Raw genomic sequence first — 15,358 nt, 5'->3', positions numbered from 1 at the left:
CTGGCAGGTGTCAGCAGCTCTTGCTGCTGTTTTGTGAACTAGGCCCCTGCAGGGCCTCATTTTCCTGCTCCAACCTCCACACAGAATGACCCTTGATGTCCTAGGTCCCCCAGCCAGTCCCCCAGACGCCTTCACACTTGTCTCCTTATCGTTCCCACTGTTTCCTCCTTCCCTCCCCTCGAAGGCAGTTCAAACCCACTTCCTGCCCCGCCCCCCCCCACCAGCACTTCTCTGGACAGGGTCCCGGGATGGCCCTTGACACAGAATGAGCTCCTGGCATTCGCCTCCCACCCCCAGCCCCTCCTCACTGGGCAGGCACAGTGAGTTCACTGGCACTCCAGCGGGAGTCTGAGCTTGGGGCCCGGGGTAGGGGGTGGACCCACAGTTAGATTCCTTCTGTTCCACAGGAAACAGGGCCAGCACTCTTTGAAGCTCCAGAACTCCATCCCCCAAGCCCTCAGGGCAGAGCAAACAAACTTTCACCTACAGAACCAAAGTCCTTCCCAAAGGCAAGCCTGAGCTCCCCATCCCCGCCCTCGCCCCCCCACCACTGGCTGCTCTGCTCAGCATTTGGGTCATCAAGAGGAAGAGAACATTCAATTTGCTGTGCTTGTGAGAATTGGAATAGCAGCAGAGGATTCCCGGTCCCCACCCAGCCCTAGGTGGCCCCTGCACACTCCACATGCCTGGAAGCTTCATGTTGCTTAAATCAAAAGCACACTTAACTCCCTCAGCTGTACACTTTTGAATTCTCTATTTCAAGCTTGAAAGAAGAGGAGATTACCCTGCAGGAAGACAGTGTGATGTGGTAAAAAGACCGTCAGGTTTGGAATCCTGTTGGAGTTGACTTGGGAACTTCGCCCTGCTATTTCCTAGCTGGGTGAGTTTTAGGCCATTCATTCTTCCTCTGTGTACCTCAGTTTCCATCTGTGAAATGGGGATTTAGCCATAACCCCAGTCTACCTGCCTCACAGGTTTCACGTGGAATTCAGGTGAAGGGTATGTGGGATCGTTTTGGAAACTTGTGGTCCGAGGGGTGGTGGGAGTGAGGAAGTGACTGGGCTCTGCTCACACAGACTGCCGCCACCCGCTGGGCTGTGTGGCGGTCACCCAGGCCGTGCTGGACATGGCTCTATTTTCAGCTGGGATCCCAGAGAAGCGGTAACTGTTCCAGCTAACTGGAGCAGAACAAACATCTCCCCCAGCGAGGGAGGAAGAAGAGGCCTGGAGCGAGTGCCTGGGGGCAGACTGCTGTGGGGGCAGAGAGGGTGGTGGGTGTGGGCAGACTGGAGAGTAGTGTTGGCTGTGGGAGGGAGAACTGAAAATGGATGTCCCAATATGGTGTGTGGTGGTTTCTGTTGTGATGCGCACTTGGGTTTCAGTTAAATTTTAATTAAAACTTATTGAGCTCTCCTGTAACAGGGTACAGCCAAGGGGGGCCCCCAAAGGGGGATTTGTAATGGGGTCCAGAGCTCAGGGTGTCCAGGAAATATTAAAAAAATACACACACACACACACACACACACACACACATATAGTGTCCTCACCCCCACAAGCCTGAGCTGGGGGATGGGACACATGGAGCAGGGCCATTGAGAGTTGTTTTGCATAGCAACAGTTCTGCAGATAACCTCTAGAACAGTCATTTAACATATCTACAACCTTTAACTGTTTTCATGGATATGTTAAATAGCTGTGGCTATGTTTTGAGCCAGGAGATGGGAGTGACTTCAACCCAGGATGTAACTGGGAGGCAACTCTCCCTGGTTATAGCACCTGTGTAAAAGCTTGCAGATAATTGGCTCCATACCACGGGGCCACACCTGCCTGGCCTGACTATGGCAGCCCAGTAAAGCTGGAAGAATACGGGAATGATGGCAAGTGTCACTGATTGTGGGAGGAGTCAGAAATGGTGCTGCTGAGGAAGATTGGCAGTGCGATTTAAATCCAGGTGCGACAGGACCACACAGCTTTGGGACTGTGCAGCTTTAGGGTGCTCCCTTTTTGCCACATGGTTTGGGAAGCAGGAGAGACTTTGCCTGGAAGAAAAGGGGTGAAAGGATTCTTGCTGGTGGGCCATGAGAATGTGCCACACGGTTTTGGATTAACTGGAGATCGCAGCAGCAACACAGCAGATGGTGCTGGAACCGAGGGGCTGCCTGAACCACAGACTTCTATTTCTTTTCCTGAGATGCGGTACCCTGGGCTGGGCAAAGGGGAGAAGAAAGGACTGTGCATTTGTGGGTATTCTAAAGGACTTTAGTATTTTCGTGAAGACACTAAGTCATTACTCTAAGTCTGTATAACTTTTTAAGTAAACAATCCGTTTCCTTTTCACCAATCTCCAACATTGAGAGGCGTCTTTCCCTGGCAGCAGGCAAGGCAAACCTAGCACGGGGTCGGGGGACCCCGGAGCACAAGGGTGGGTCCATTAGGTATAGTGTATCATTCACACCCCACCCCAGGTCTGTTCTGTAACACTCCTTTCAAAGAGAACTCTCCATCATTTTCAGTTAATCCTCTGGTCTTCACAAGAGTGACTTAAGATTTAAGTCAGGCCCTGGCTGGATAGTTCAGTTGGTTCGAGTGTTGTCCCCCTACACTGAGGTGGTGGGTTTCATCCCTGGTCAGGGCACATACAAGAATCAACCAACGAGCGCATGAATAAGTGGAACAACAAACTGATGTTTCTCTCTCTCTCTCTCTCTCTCTCTCTCAAATCAATAAATAAAAATTAAAAAAAATCTAAGTGTCAGTCTTCCAGATGCATCCCTGTTTCCCTACTGCCCTTGAAACACCAGTGCCCTGGAATGATTACAGGCAGAAAGAATTCTATCTGAAAATGCCTCTCATCTGCCTGTGTTTGCTGGTTATTGCACAATTGTAAGCCACACTCAAGGGTTGGCAAACTTACACATGCTTTCCTAAAATGACAACTTGATAAATAACATGGGTTGAAATTCCAGCTTTGTCATTGGGGAAAATGTCATTATTTATTCAACATGAAGATGGAAATAAAAGGCATAGTATCATCTTAATATTTACCCTGAAAATAATTTGATGACATTCAATCATTTTAAAACATTATAGTGTCAGAATTAAAAGTTTCTTCAATAGAATAAAGCATACTTATTTTAAACTCAAAAGCAGCACTGGTAAAGTAACTTCAAAATTAGGAACAAAAATGAATTCCTTTATTTCACACTGATAATTAATGAGCAAATTAGTTTACACCCTACTGAGTTCCTGAAAGGATTAAAGGTAGTTCAAGTTGATCTTGTTTGGAATCCTAGTTGATTTGGTAAGAAAAGATAAAAGAGAAAACAGACAACACAAGAACCTTTGTATGGATAGTGGATGCAAAAGAATCAGAAAAAATATATAAGTTAAAGAGTTTAAGAAAGAGTATTAATACAAGCTGTATACATAAAACTGGCGAATCTTTCTAAATACTAGCAATTGCTAGACAACATAATGAAATCCATGTATGACAGAAACAAGTGATCTAACATACTTAAAAATAACCATAATATATGCCTGACCTTTCTAAAGAGAATTGCAGACCCTGTGGGGTGGGGGCAGGGTGACAGACGTAATATATTCCAACATGCACACACTTGGTGTTGTGAAAATGTCTCAGAGCCTTAGGTTAATTTGCAAACATAACCTACCTCCAATTGATCCCAACAGTATTTTTCTGAACTTTACAGACTCTGGTAAAGGAAACAGATAATGATTTCCAAAGGACAGTCTTTTTTATTTTTTAACTTTATGTTCATTGTGGACACTATTACAGATGTCCCCATTGCCCCCTACCCTGTGCGCACCTCCACCCAGGCCCCATCCCCCTTCCCTCTGGCCATCGCCACACTCTTGCCTCTGTCTGTGAACTATGCACGTACGCTCTTTGGCTGATCCCTTCACCTTCTGTCATTCAGGCCCCCCTCCGCTCTGACAGCTATCAGTCTGTTCCATGTGTCCATGCCTTTATTTCTATTTTGTTTGTCATTTTATTTTGTTTATTAGATTCCACATATAGGTGAAATCATATGGTACTTGTCTTTCTCTGACTGGCTTATTTCACTTAGTATAATGCTCTCCAGGTCCATCCATGCTGTCACAAAAGGTAAGATTTCCTTCCTTTTTTTTTTTTTTTACAGCTGAGTAGTATTCCATTGTGTAAATGTACCACAGCTTTTTTATCCATTCATCTACTGATGGGCACTCAGGTTGTTTCCAGACCTTAGCTATTGTAAATAATGCTGCTATGAACATAGGGGTGCATGTGTTCTTTCAAATTAGTGTTTTGAGATTCTTAAGATCTATTTCCAGAAGTGGAATTACTGGGTCAAAATGCAGTTCCACTTTTTAATTTTCCAAGGAAGCTCCATAGTATTTTTCACAGTAGCTGCACCAGGCTTCCCTGTTCTCCACATTCTTGCCAGCACTTGTTGTTTGTTGATTTATTGACGATAGCCATTCTGACAGGTGTGAGGTGATATCTCATTGTGGTTTTAATTTGCAGCCCTTTGATGATTAGTGATGCTGGGCATTTTTCATATGTCTATTAGCCATTTGTAAAAAAAACATTTTTTAATTGGGTTGTTTGTCTTTCTGGTGTTGAGTTGTGTGAGCTCTTTATATATTTTGGAAATTAACCCCTTATCAGATGTGTCACTGGCAAACATGTTCTCCCATTTGGGGGGGTCCTTTCTGGTTTTGTTGGCGAGGGCTTCTCCCTGTGCTGCAGCCCCATCTGTTCATTTCTCCCTTCGCTTCCCTTGCACTGGGAGATGTATTGGTAACAATATTGCTGTAAGAGATTTTTGAGATTTTACTGCCTGTGTTTCATTGCAGGATTTTTATGGTTTTGTGACTTATATGTAAGTCATTTATCCATTCTGGCTTTGTGTATGGTTTCATTTGGTGGTCTCGTTTTATTGTTTGCCTGCACCTGTCCAATTTCCTCAACACTGTGTATTGAAGAGACTGTGTTTACTTCATTGTATTCTCTTACCTCCTTTGTCAAATATTCATTGACCATAAAGGCGTGGGTTTATTTCTGGGCTTTCTGTTGCGTTCCATGGATATATGGGCACCAAAGGACATCCTTTTAAAAGAAGGGCAAGTCTCAAGATCTAGAAGGTTCAACATTAGAGCACTTTATAAAATAATAATTTAAAAAAATATTAAAAACAAATGACGGGAAATTGGCTAGTGTTGAAAAATTTTAATTTTGAGCTCCCCCTTATACCAAAATAGACCACAGATGGATTAAAGAGCTAAATATCTTTAAAAAATAGAAAACTTAGCACAAAGTGCAGTACTTATTACCTTTATAAAGAAAGACCCCTGTCGGCTTTGACACGAGGGTGAGACGGCCCAGGAACACGCAGACAACAGCGGGAGCAACATAAAAGCTCGTCTCCACGAACAAAGTGCAACAGAATGAAGAACGCCGGACGGGCAGAGGTGGCTGCCCCGACAGCAGTAACACAGGGTTGATGGCTCTGCCACATAAAGAGTTCATTAAATTTTTTATAAGGAGGAGAGATTATGACCCAATAGATAAGTAGGAGACACATTTAAGCATGCTCTTCACTTGAGGCGAATTGGTGTGTTAACAGACACGGGGAAAATGGTTAGCCTTGCTAGGAATCAGAGCAATTAAAATTAAAGCAGGCTTGAGGTGCTGTTTGATAGTTACTGAACTAGCAGGAAACATCGCCCCCAGATGTACGCTTGCGACAAGCCACCGTGGCGAGGGTGGGCTGAGGGTGCGGGCTGGGTGCGGTCAAACTCGGTTGCCCTCAGAGGTAATGTGACTAGCCCCACTCTTTAAGGGAACAGTGTTCAATGAGTTGAAAATATTTATGCCCTTTGGTCCTATTAGTTTGCCTCTGAAAGGAAAAAAATGATCCCTTTGAAGGTATTCAACGTGGCATGACTCAGTAATTAAAATTTCAAAGTAAACTGTATCCCCGGTAACAGGAAAGTTATTCAGTAAATTAGGGGGCATCCATACTATTTCGGTTTACACAGCTATTAAATTTGATTATAAAAGTGTGTGGGAACACGAAAAACAGTTTTTCTGTGTGGCTAAGCGGACAAAGCCCCCACCTGAGTACAAAACTGCGTGCGCGTTACGACTGCAGTGAGGGAAAAAGCTGTGCCTGTACGGGCATAGGCTGGAAGGAGATACATAAAAACACAAACCATTCTGTTAGGCTTGGAATTTCCAGTGCCTTGGTTGTTATTGTTGTTTTAATTAAAAAAGTCCAAGGCTTGCAGGATCCACATCATACTCTCCTTCCCAGCCACAGCCCCTGCCCTGGCTGGAATCTGTCCCCTGGGTCAGCCCGGAGGCCCAGCTGCTTGGGTCTGGGCCCTGCCTGGCTTCTCGGAAACAAGGCTATCGACAGCACCGGATGTGGACAACCAGGCCAGCAGTTTCCCAGGAGGCCCGGCAGCCTTTGAGGCCTTGGTGCCTGCTGCCTCTGCAGTCCCCTGGGGGCAGGACCTGACTGTCGTTCCAGACACATTATTACTGTAGTTCCCAAACTGCCCAGCTTCATCCTGGTGGCTGCAGTTGCCAGGCCATCTCAGATAGGGGGCCAGAGCCATTGACCCTAGAGCCAGCAGAGCTGCTTCCACGGCCCAGCCTAGAGCTTCCGCCCCTAACACAGTCCCCTTCGAGTCGCAGGGATGGGTCTCGTGAGCTGGTGCAGGCAGCCAGGAGCTCACTGCCACAGCCACCCTGGGGAGTTGGGCTGCCTCTGAGAACCAGGCTACCCAGACCTGGGACCCTGCCCCGAGAGGAGCTCCACCCCCTCCCCACCATTCCCAGAGCTGCATGTGTGTGTGTGAGGTGGGGGTGGGGGTGGGATGTGGGGTGGGTGTGATATGGCTGGATTCCTCTTTTTCTTTTCTCCTTCATGCCTTGTGCATTTCTTGATTGGGCTCTCCATCCTGGTTTCTGTGGGGACCGCCCTTGGGCCTCCACCGTCAACTCTGAGCTTATAGTCCCTGCGGTCCTTTCTCCAAGACTCTGTTTACAGGGCCTGAGTGCCCAGGGTTACAAATAATAATAAGGGTAAAGGAATAAGCAAAGGAGGTGGACGGCACTTAATAGTATCCAAAGGGCTTTCATGCATGCTTCTTATCGGTGCCATTTGTTTCCACAGAAGGACAGTCTCTGTTCTGAGCTAATCTTAATGCTGAAGTTGGCTCCATTGCTGGTTTCCACAAAAAACTTCAGCCCACCAATGATGTCATGATTTCCTGGAGATTTGCGAGAACATGAGGATGGGTTGCGCAGTATAGGATGTGGCCCTTCGCTGGGGATTCGGTGGCAGGCGTGTTTCTTCAGCCACAGATCTTCTCCCTTCAGGCCTGAAGGGGGGCCTGACCCTGGGCGTGAACACTCTCCCTGCCAGAGAGGGTCTCTTCCGGGAGGGGGCTCTTGTTCCAGCCACTACGGCAGCTCGGTTTGTCATCCTAGAAGCCAGGGGCCCTCGTTTCATTTATACCATAATAAAACTCTTATTGATTTTAATAAAATTGAAAAATCTCTTTGTGAATGAAAACCCTGGGGCCCCACCCAATAACTGCTGACTTGCTGCATTTTCTCTGCGCCTCGGACACTATGATTCATGCCTGGGCACTGTTTCGGTTGAGGGCTGATTTCCCCGGCAGAATAAATGTGATCTATAAAAAGTTGCACATTCAAGGACCTTCTGAGGGTCGTGGCTGGAGGGAGGAAATGCTCCAGTGGGAAGGTCAGAGGCGCGGGATCATCCTGGAGGCAGCCTGGGGAAGGAGCAGAGCCGGTCACCACTCTTCCCATGGTGCCTGGGTCCTCAGCCCCTACCGCTGAGCTCTGTGCAGCTCACGCCTTGTGAGCACCGCCTTCTCCCGCACTGCAAACCTCCCTGCACTCAACTCCTCATCTCCCAAGTCAGACCACTGTCCAGAGGGGTGCTCTCACCAGCAACGGAGCGTCCTGTCCTCCTCGACTCCTACTCCTTGAAGGACCTGCTGCACTGGTAACCCACCTCCACCCCTTCACCCACGCTGAGGCCTCTGCCTAGCATTGGGCGGCCCCCACTGTTCCCCAACTCCTCTCTCCACTCAGTGCACCCAGCGACTCCTGCTGCAAACCGTTCACCCCTGGCATCCACGCTGCCCTCTCCACACTGTGCTCTCATGGACACTGTATACACCCCTCTTCCTGCTTTTGGACTGTGTGATGGTCACACTGTTAAGTACTTCATCACTTCATCTTTACAACCATTCCAAGGGGGTAGGTATTACTATCCTACCCTCTGTCACAGATGAAGAACAGACCCAGAGATTGAGGGGACCTGCCAAAGGTCACACAGTGAGGAAGTGGCAGAGCCATGGTGTGAACCCTGGGCTTGCCACTAATTTCCCCTTTCCGTGGTGAGCATGCCAAGGCCTGGAGTCACATGTCCATCGCCCTTGGTTCCCAGTGCTGCCACTGGGCTGGGACACTCAGCCTTCAGCAATGTGAGTGGGACCCACAGCTTGTATGGTGACATCCCCTTCTTGGGGCAGTTGTTCCTGTTGGCCACAGTTGCTCTCACCCCACCAGCATCTGCAGGGTGTGGACAGCCAGCGACGAACCAGGCACCGTGCTTGGCACTTGGCCTCTCTCGCTGGGTCTCTCTCCGCGGCATCAGGAGAATTTGCCATGGGAGGCCTGGCAAGGCTAGGGTGACCTGAGAAGTGCCCCAACACTCACACACAGTTCAGCCCAACCCCAACGCTGGGGGTCTCCCGCCATGCCCCACTGCCCCTGCACCCATGTTTTACAATCCTTAGCCCAGGACTTCTTCAGAACTGTGGACTCTGCCAGCTCTGGGTATGTCATCTTGAGGGAAATAAAAAGTTATTTCATATCCTACTTGTTCAGCAGGATGTAATACATAGGCTGGATAGACTGGGATCCAGTGGTATTGACCCAAGGCCAGAGGCCTGGTGTGGCTGCTGCATTCTCAGAACAGGGATATGGGTGTGTGTGGCCTTCAGGTGAGGCATCCACATGGTAGTGAACACCTCTCTGTGCGCATGCTCCAACCATTCCCTTTCTTAGGATTCTCCCGCCCCCTCAGACATCCAGGGTTCCTGGGCAGTCCTGGGCCCGTGGCTGCATGGTTGCTCCCCTCCGCACCACCACCCCTGTCACAGTTGAGGAGACTGCAGGTGGGCACCCGACTTAGGCTGAACCTGCCTAAGGAAATGGAATTATGCAGAGACAATGATCAGCTTTAGCGGGCCCTTGAATGGAAGTAATATAAAGCCAGAGCTGGGACAGACTGAAGTTGAGAGAGAGTGGGGGTGGGGAGAGAGAGAGGAGGGATGGGAGGGGAGGGGAAGGAGGTAGAGGAGGGGAGAGAAACAGCAGCAGTGCCCTGGAGAGGCGGGGAAGGAGCAGCCTCAGCTCCTACCAGGTCTCTAGTCTTGGTTGTATTTCCTTTCAAGGCCTGGGGGGTCCTCCTTATTTTGTATTCCAGGAGACACCCATTTAGTTTTTCAGTTGCCCCCCATTTTTATTTGTGTGAACTTCTTCCAGTGCATTTTTGTTACCTACAACCAGAACCTCTTGTAAAACTTGGGACACTCCTGCCCCTGGGAGGAGGTGGGGAGGCCCAGGGGCCATGGGGTGCTGACCGCTTTGCTCTTTTCTTGAAGGAAAAAGTGACCCAGGCTCAGGGCATCAGGGCCCTCAGCCAGCTTCTCTGCATATCTGAAGGTCTTCAAGGCAAGGCTCAGGCCATGGAAGGTCCACAGACAGAGTTTCAGATCTACATCTGGAAAGCCTTCTCGGTCAGTGTGTCCTGGGAAGAGGGGGCTGCTCTGTGTGTGTGGGGGGGGGCTGGACCTCCTGGGACTGGAGCTGTGCCAGAGTGGAAGTCAGCACATGGGCTGCATAGTGCCTAAGGCCTCTCCCTGCCTCGGCGTCCCCAAACCAATGGATTCTTGTGGAATGACTCCGCCACTGCTGCTCCAATGATGGGCCGGTTATTCCAGAGGCTGGAGTTCCGGGTGTCCAGGAAGCACGTGAAGTTCTCTGATGTAGGCTGGACCTATGGTTCCCTCCCAGGAAATGGCACCATAGAGACAATGATCAGGTTCAGTTGGCTCCCTCAGGGGGTCCCTCACTCACCTTCAGGAGGCCTTGGAAGCTGACCCAAGACCGTGTTGCATCCTGTGGCTTAGCATTTCAGAATCCCTCAGTTATAAAGCTGACTGAGGAGACCAAACCCCCGCTGTGGCTTGTCCTTGCTCCTAGCACCTGTCTTCTGTCATTTTAAAGGTATAAATGACAGAGGGGAGGTCAAGTCAGTGGACAAGGAGCATCTGGAAATTGGCTGTGAGATCTGGGTGATTCAGCATCGGGCCTGATCAGTTCTTAGAGAAACCCACTCCTGCGGTGGTCACACAGGAAGGGGCCTGGTGTTCAGTGAGCCCTGGACCCCTTCCAGATCCCTGGGTGGGGTGATGGCGGTGGCGAAGCCTCACACCTCCAGCCTGGCAGGCACTTCCAGGTGATGCTGGGAGTTTGTGGTGGATGTGGCCTCAGACAGGGGCTGCTTCACCCTATACACCTTGCCCTGGACGTCTCCCTGCAGCGAGCTCTCCAGTTCCTTTCGGCCAGCTTCTCTGCCCCACAGCCATCTCCCTGGGCTATGCTCCCTCTGATGACGACCCCTCCTCCCACCTTCCCCCTGCTGCTCCCCCCTCACCCACAGTGCCTCCTCCCCTTCATTCTCTCTCCTTGTTCTCCTGTGGTTCTGGAATCCTCTCCCCTGTACCATGCCTCAGGCACCCAAGGCTATTCCTAAGTATATAACCTCAGAGCCTCACAGCCTCACAAACTGATTGCTCTGTACCTCAGCACAGGGCAGTGATGGGGAGGGGGCTGGGATCTTCTAGAGGGTGTTCAAGTCCACCAATCTCTGACCACATCCCTGGAGCTGCCACCCTGTGCTGGCCCCATAGGGTAGTCCTTGCCCCTTTCTGCTCTGATGTCTGGGCTGCTGCTTTCTGAGCTAAGGGGGCATTTCAGAGTGTCCTGGCAGCATTTCTTGGGAAGTGCCAATGAACCCAGGAGCCTGTGGAAGGGCAATGGAAGGTCCTGGGTTTTAGCCAGGTTGGGTCTTGAATTCAGGAACTCCACAGAAACCCAAGGCAGTGACTAAGTCTGAACTTTGGACTTGGGCCCAGAGTGGACCTCCGAGCTTGGCCTCTGCTTGGACGCTCTCCTCCTGCCTTTAAAAAAATGTTTTATTTGTTTACTTATCTTTTTGAGAGAGAGGAGGAGGAAGGGAGAAAGAGAGGCAGAGAAACATAATGTGCGAGAGAAACATCAATTGGCTGCCCCCCCACACCCCCAACCAGCGACCCAGCCCGAAACACAGGCATGTGCCATGACCGGGAATCAAACCAGAGACCTTGTGGTTTGTGGGATGACACCAGCCCACTGAGCCACACCAGTCAGGGCTCACCTGTTTTTTATTCATTCAGTTTCTCCTTCATTCATCTGTTTATCATTCACCTCTAATCTATCATCACTCACCCCTTTATTCCTGATTTGTCCATTTTTAAACTTATATATGCATTCTTGATCTGTTTACTAATTCACATACTCATCCATTTTTTTCTTTTTATTTCCAGCTTTATAGAGAGAGGCATAGGAAACAGAACACACTGGAAGTGTACAATCTGGTAAGTCTTGACATATGTATGCAGCATGAATCCATCACCACAATCAAGAAAATAAACACACTCACTGCCCCAAAGCTCCCTTACGCTTTTTGATGTACTCCCACCTGTAGCTAACCACTGATCTGCTTTCTTAGGCTGTAGACTAGTTAGCAATTTCTAGAGTTTTATATAATGGCATGCTACACTACACGCTCACTGTTCTTTCCCCTCTGGCTTCTTTACTTTAGCATGAAGTTTCCTCCATGTTGTAGCATATATCAGTACTTCTTTCCCTTTTCATGGCCAAATAAGATTCCATTGTGTGCATATACCACAATTTGTTTATCCATTCACCTGTTCATGGATACTTGGGTTGCTCCCAGTCTTGGCCCACAAGTCATTGTAAAGTCATAGTCTTGCATTTCTCTTGGGTAAACAATGAGGACTCAAACAGCCAGATCTTATGGTAGGGGTATGGTTAACTTTTTTTAATTGAAATTTTTATTGAGATAATTATAGATTTGCATGCAGTTTTTAAAAATGATACAGAGAGAGCCTGTGTATCCCAGGGGGGATTTTACCCATATTCCCCCAGTGATAACATTTTGCAAAACTAAAGCACAATGTCATAACCAGGATGTTGACCTGGATAAAATCCATCTATCTTCAGGTTTCTCCTGTTCTACTTGTGTGAATTTGTGTATGTGTGTGTTCAGCTATATACAATTTTATCACAACTTTATCACATGTGCAGAGTCACCTGCTCACCACCACAGTCAGGACACCTAACAGTCCAATCAGAATAGCAGTTCTTCATGTTGCCTTTTCAAATCACACACACCTCCCTCCTGTTCTTGTCCCCAGTCCTAATTCCAAACAATCACAAATTTGTTTTCTCTCTCTAAAATTTTGTCATTTCAAAAATGTTATATAAATGAAATCACCCAGTATGTACCCTCTTGGCACTGGCTTCTTTCATTCAGCATAATTCCATGTAGAGTCTTCTATGATGTTGCATATCTCAGTCATTTGCTCCTTTTCATTGCTGAGTAGTATTCCATTTTGTGAATGTACCAGAGCTTGTTTAACTAATCATTTATTAAAGAACATCTGGGTTAATTCCAGTTTGGCGTTATTATGAACAAAACTGCTATAAACAAGTATGTACAGACTTTTGTGTGAATACCACTTTTATTTCTCTGGGATAAATGCCTAAGAGTACAACTGCTAGTTTGTGTGGTAATTGCTTAAGAAACTGCCAAACTGTTTTCTAGAGTTGCTGTACCTTTTACATTCCCACATGCACTGGATGAGTGATCTAGTTCTCCACATCCTTGCCAGCATTTGGTGTGGTCACTGTTTTGATAGATGTGCAGTGATATCTCATTATTGTTTTAATGTGTATGTCCCTTTGTATTTTGATGTTGGATATCTTTCCATGTGCTTATTTGCCATCTATATATCCTCTTCAGCAAAATATTCATTTATGACTTTACTCATTTTCCAATTTTATTGTTTGTTTATTTTTTACTGTTGAGTATTGGGAGTTCTTTATGTATTAGAGATACAAGTTCTTAGTTGGATATATAGTTTGTAAATATTTTCTCCCAGTCTATTGCTTTGTATTTGCATCCTATAACTACATCCATCCAAGAACAAAAGTTTTTAATTTTGGTACAGTCTGATGCAATTTTCCATTTTCAGAAACATCCTTTTGGTATCAACTTGAACAATTTTTTGCCTAGCCTTAGGTACTGAAGGTTTCTTCCTATTTTTTTCTAAAAGTTTTATATTTTTACATTTTAATAGAGGTCAGTGATGCATCTTGAGTTAATTTTGTATAATGTATAAAATTTAGATTGAGGTACAAATTGTATTTTATTTATTTATTTTTAAAAAGAGGGGAAAGGAGGGAGAGAGGGAGAAAAACATTGATATGAGAGAGAAACATCGATCAGTTGCCTCTCATACAGGCTCCACTGGGAACCAAATCCACAACCCAGGCATGTGCGCTGACCCTCGGGCTAGAACCTGTAAGGATGCCCAACCAACTGAGCCTCACTGGTCAGGGTGATTGAAGTGCATGGTTTTTTTTTTGCCTGTGAATGTCTTTTCTCCACTGAATTGCCTTTGCACCATTGTCAGAAAGAACAGTTGAGTATATTTTTGTGAGTCTACTTTTGGGTTCACTATTCTTTTCCATTGATATGTGTGTCTCTCCCCACATTGTCTTAATTACTATGACAATGATGCTGAATCAAGTGATGCCTCCCACTCTATTCTTCACCATCAAGGTTGCTTTAATTATTCTGTGGCCTGTGAATTTCTGTATAAATTTTAGAATAAGCTTGTCTATGTCCTGAAAAACCTTGCTAGTATTTTGATAGAAATTGCATTAAACCTGTAGATCAATTTGGGGATTTTTTAACTATGTTAAATCTTCTAATCCATAAACACAACATGTCTCTCAATTTATTTATGTCTTCTTTGATGTCTTCCACCAGAATTTTGTAATTTTCAATGTACTTATCTTGCACATATTGTGTTAAATGTATACCTAAGTATTTCATCATCTTTGAAGCAGTTGTAAATAGTATTGTGTTTTTAATTTCAGTTTCTGTATAATTGTTGTTAGTACATAAAATATAGTTGGTTTGTGTGAGCTGATCTTTTATCTTGAGAACTTGCTGAACTCATTAGTTCTATAAGTATTTTTTTATTGTTGATTTTGAGATTTTATACATAGATAATCATATCATCTGTGAGTAAGAAGAGTTTATTTCTTCCTTTCCAACATGTATGCCTTTTATATATTTTTCTACCAGTTGCAGTAGTGAGAATTTCTAGTACCATGTCAAATAAAAGTAGTGAGAATAGACATTTTTTTTAGATTTTATTTATTTATTTTTAGAGAGGGAAGGGAGAGAGAAAGAGAGAGAGAGAGAAACATCAATGTGCGGTTGCTGGGGGCCATGGCCTGCAACCCAGGCATGTACCCTGACTGGGAATCGAACCTGCGATGCCTGGTTTGCAGCCTGCACTCAATCCACTGAGCTACGCCAGCCAGGGGGGAATAGACATTTTTGAGAAAGTATAACGTCTTTAACCTTTAAGTATAATGTTAGCCACAGATTTTTTTTTGGAGCTGCTTTTATCAGTGGGGTAATTTCTTTCTATTCCTAACTTCTTGATTTGTTAAAAACTCATGAGTGGGTGTTGGATTTTATAAAATGCTTTTTCTACATTAATTAAGATGATCATATAGTTTTTCTTTAGTTTGTTGATATGGTGGATTACAATCGATTGATTTTTTTGAACGTTAAATCAACATTGCATATCCACTTGGTCATCATGTATAACACCTTTTATACTTTATTCAATTCATGTATCAAAATACTTGATACATTTTGTTATTATTTGCATCCTAATTCATGGGAGATATTAATATCAGTTTAATATTGGTCTTATAAAATAAGTTGGCAAGTGCTTTTTCTTCTTCTGTTTTCTGAGGGATTGTGTAAAATTTGGGTTGTTTTTAGCTTTATTGAAGTATAAATGACAAAAATCATATACATTTACCGTGTCCAATATGATGTTTTGATATAGATATATACTGTAAAATGATTAC

Source organism: Phyllostomus discolor, chromosome 8, assembly GCF_004126475.2.
Source record: "Phyllostomus discolor isolate MPI-MPIP mPhyDis1 chromosome 8, mPhyDis1.pri.v3, whole genome shotgun sequence".
Lineage (NCBI taxonomy): Eukaryota > Metazoa > Chordata > Mammalia > Chiroptera > Phyllostomidae > Phyllostomus > Phyllostomus discolor.
Note: the sequence above shows the minus strand (reverse complement) of the source record.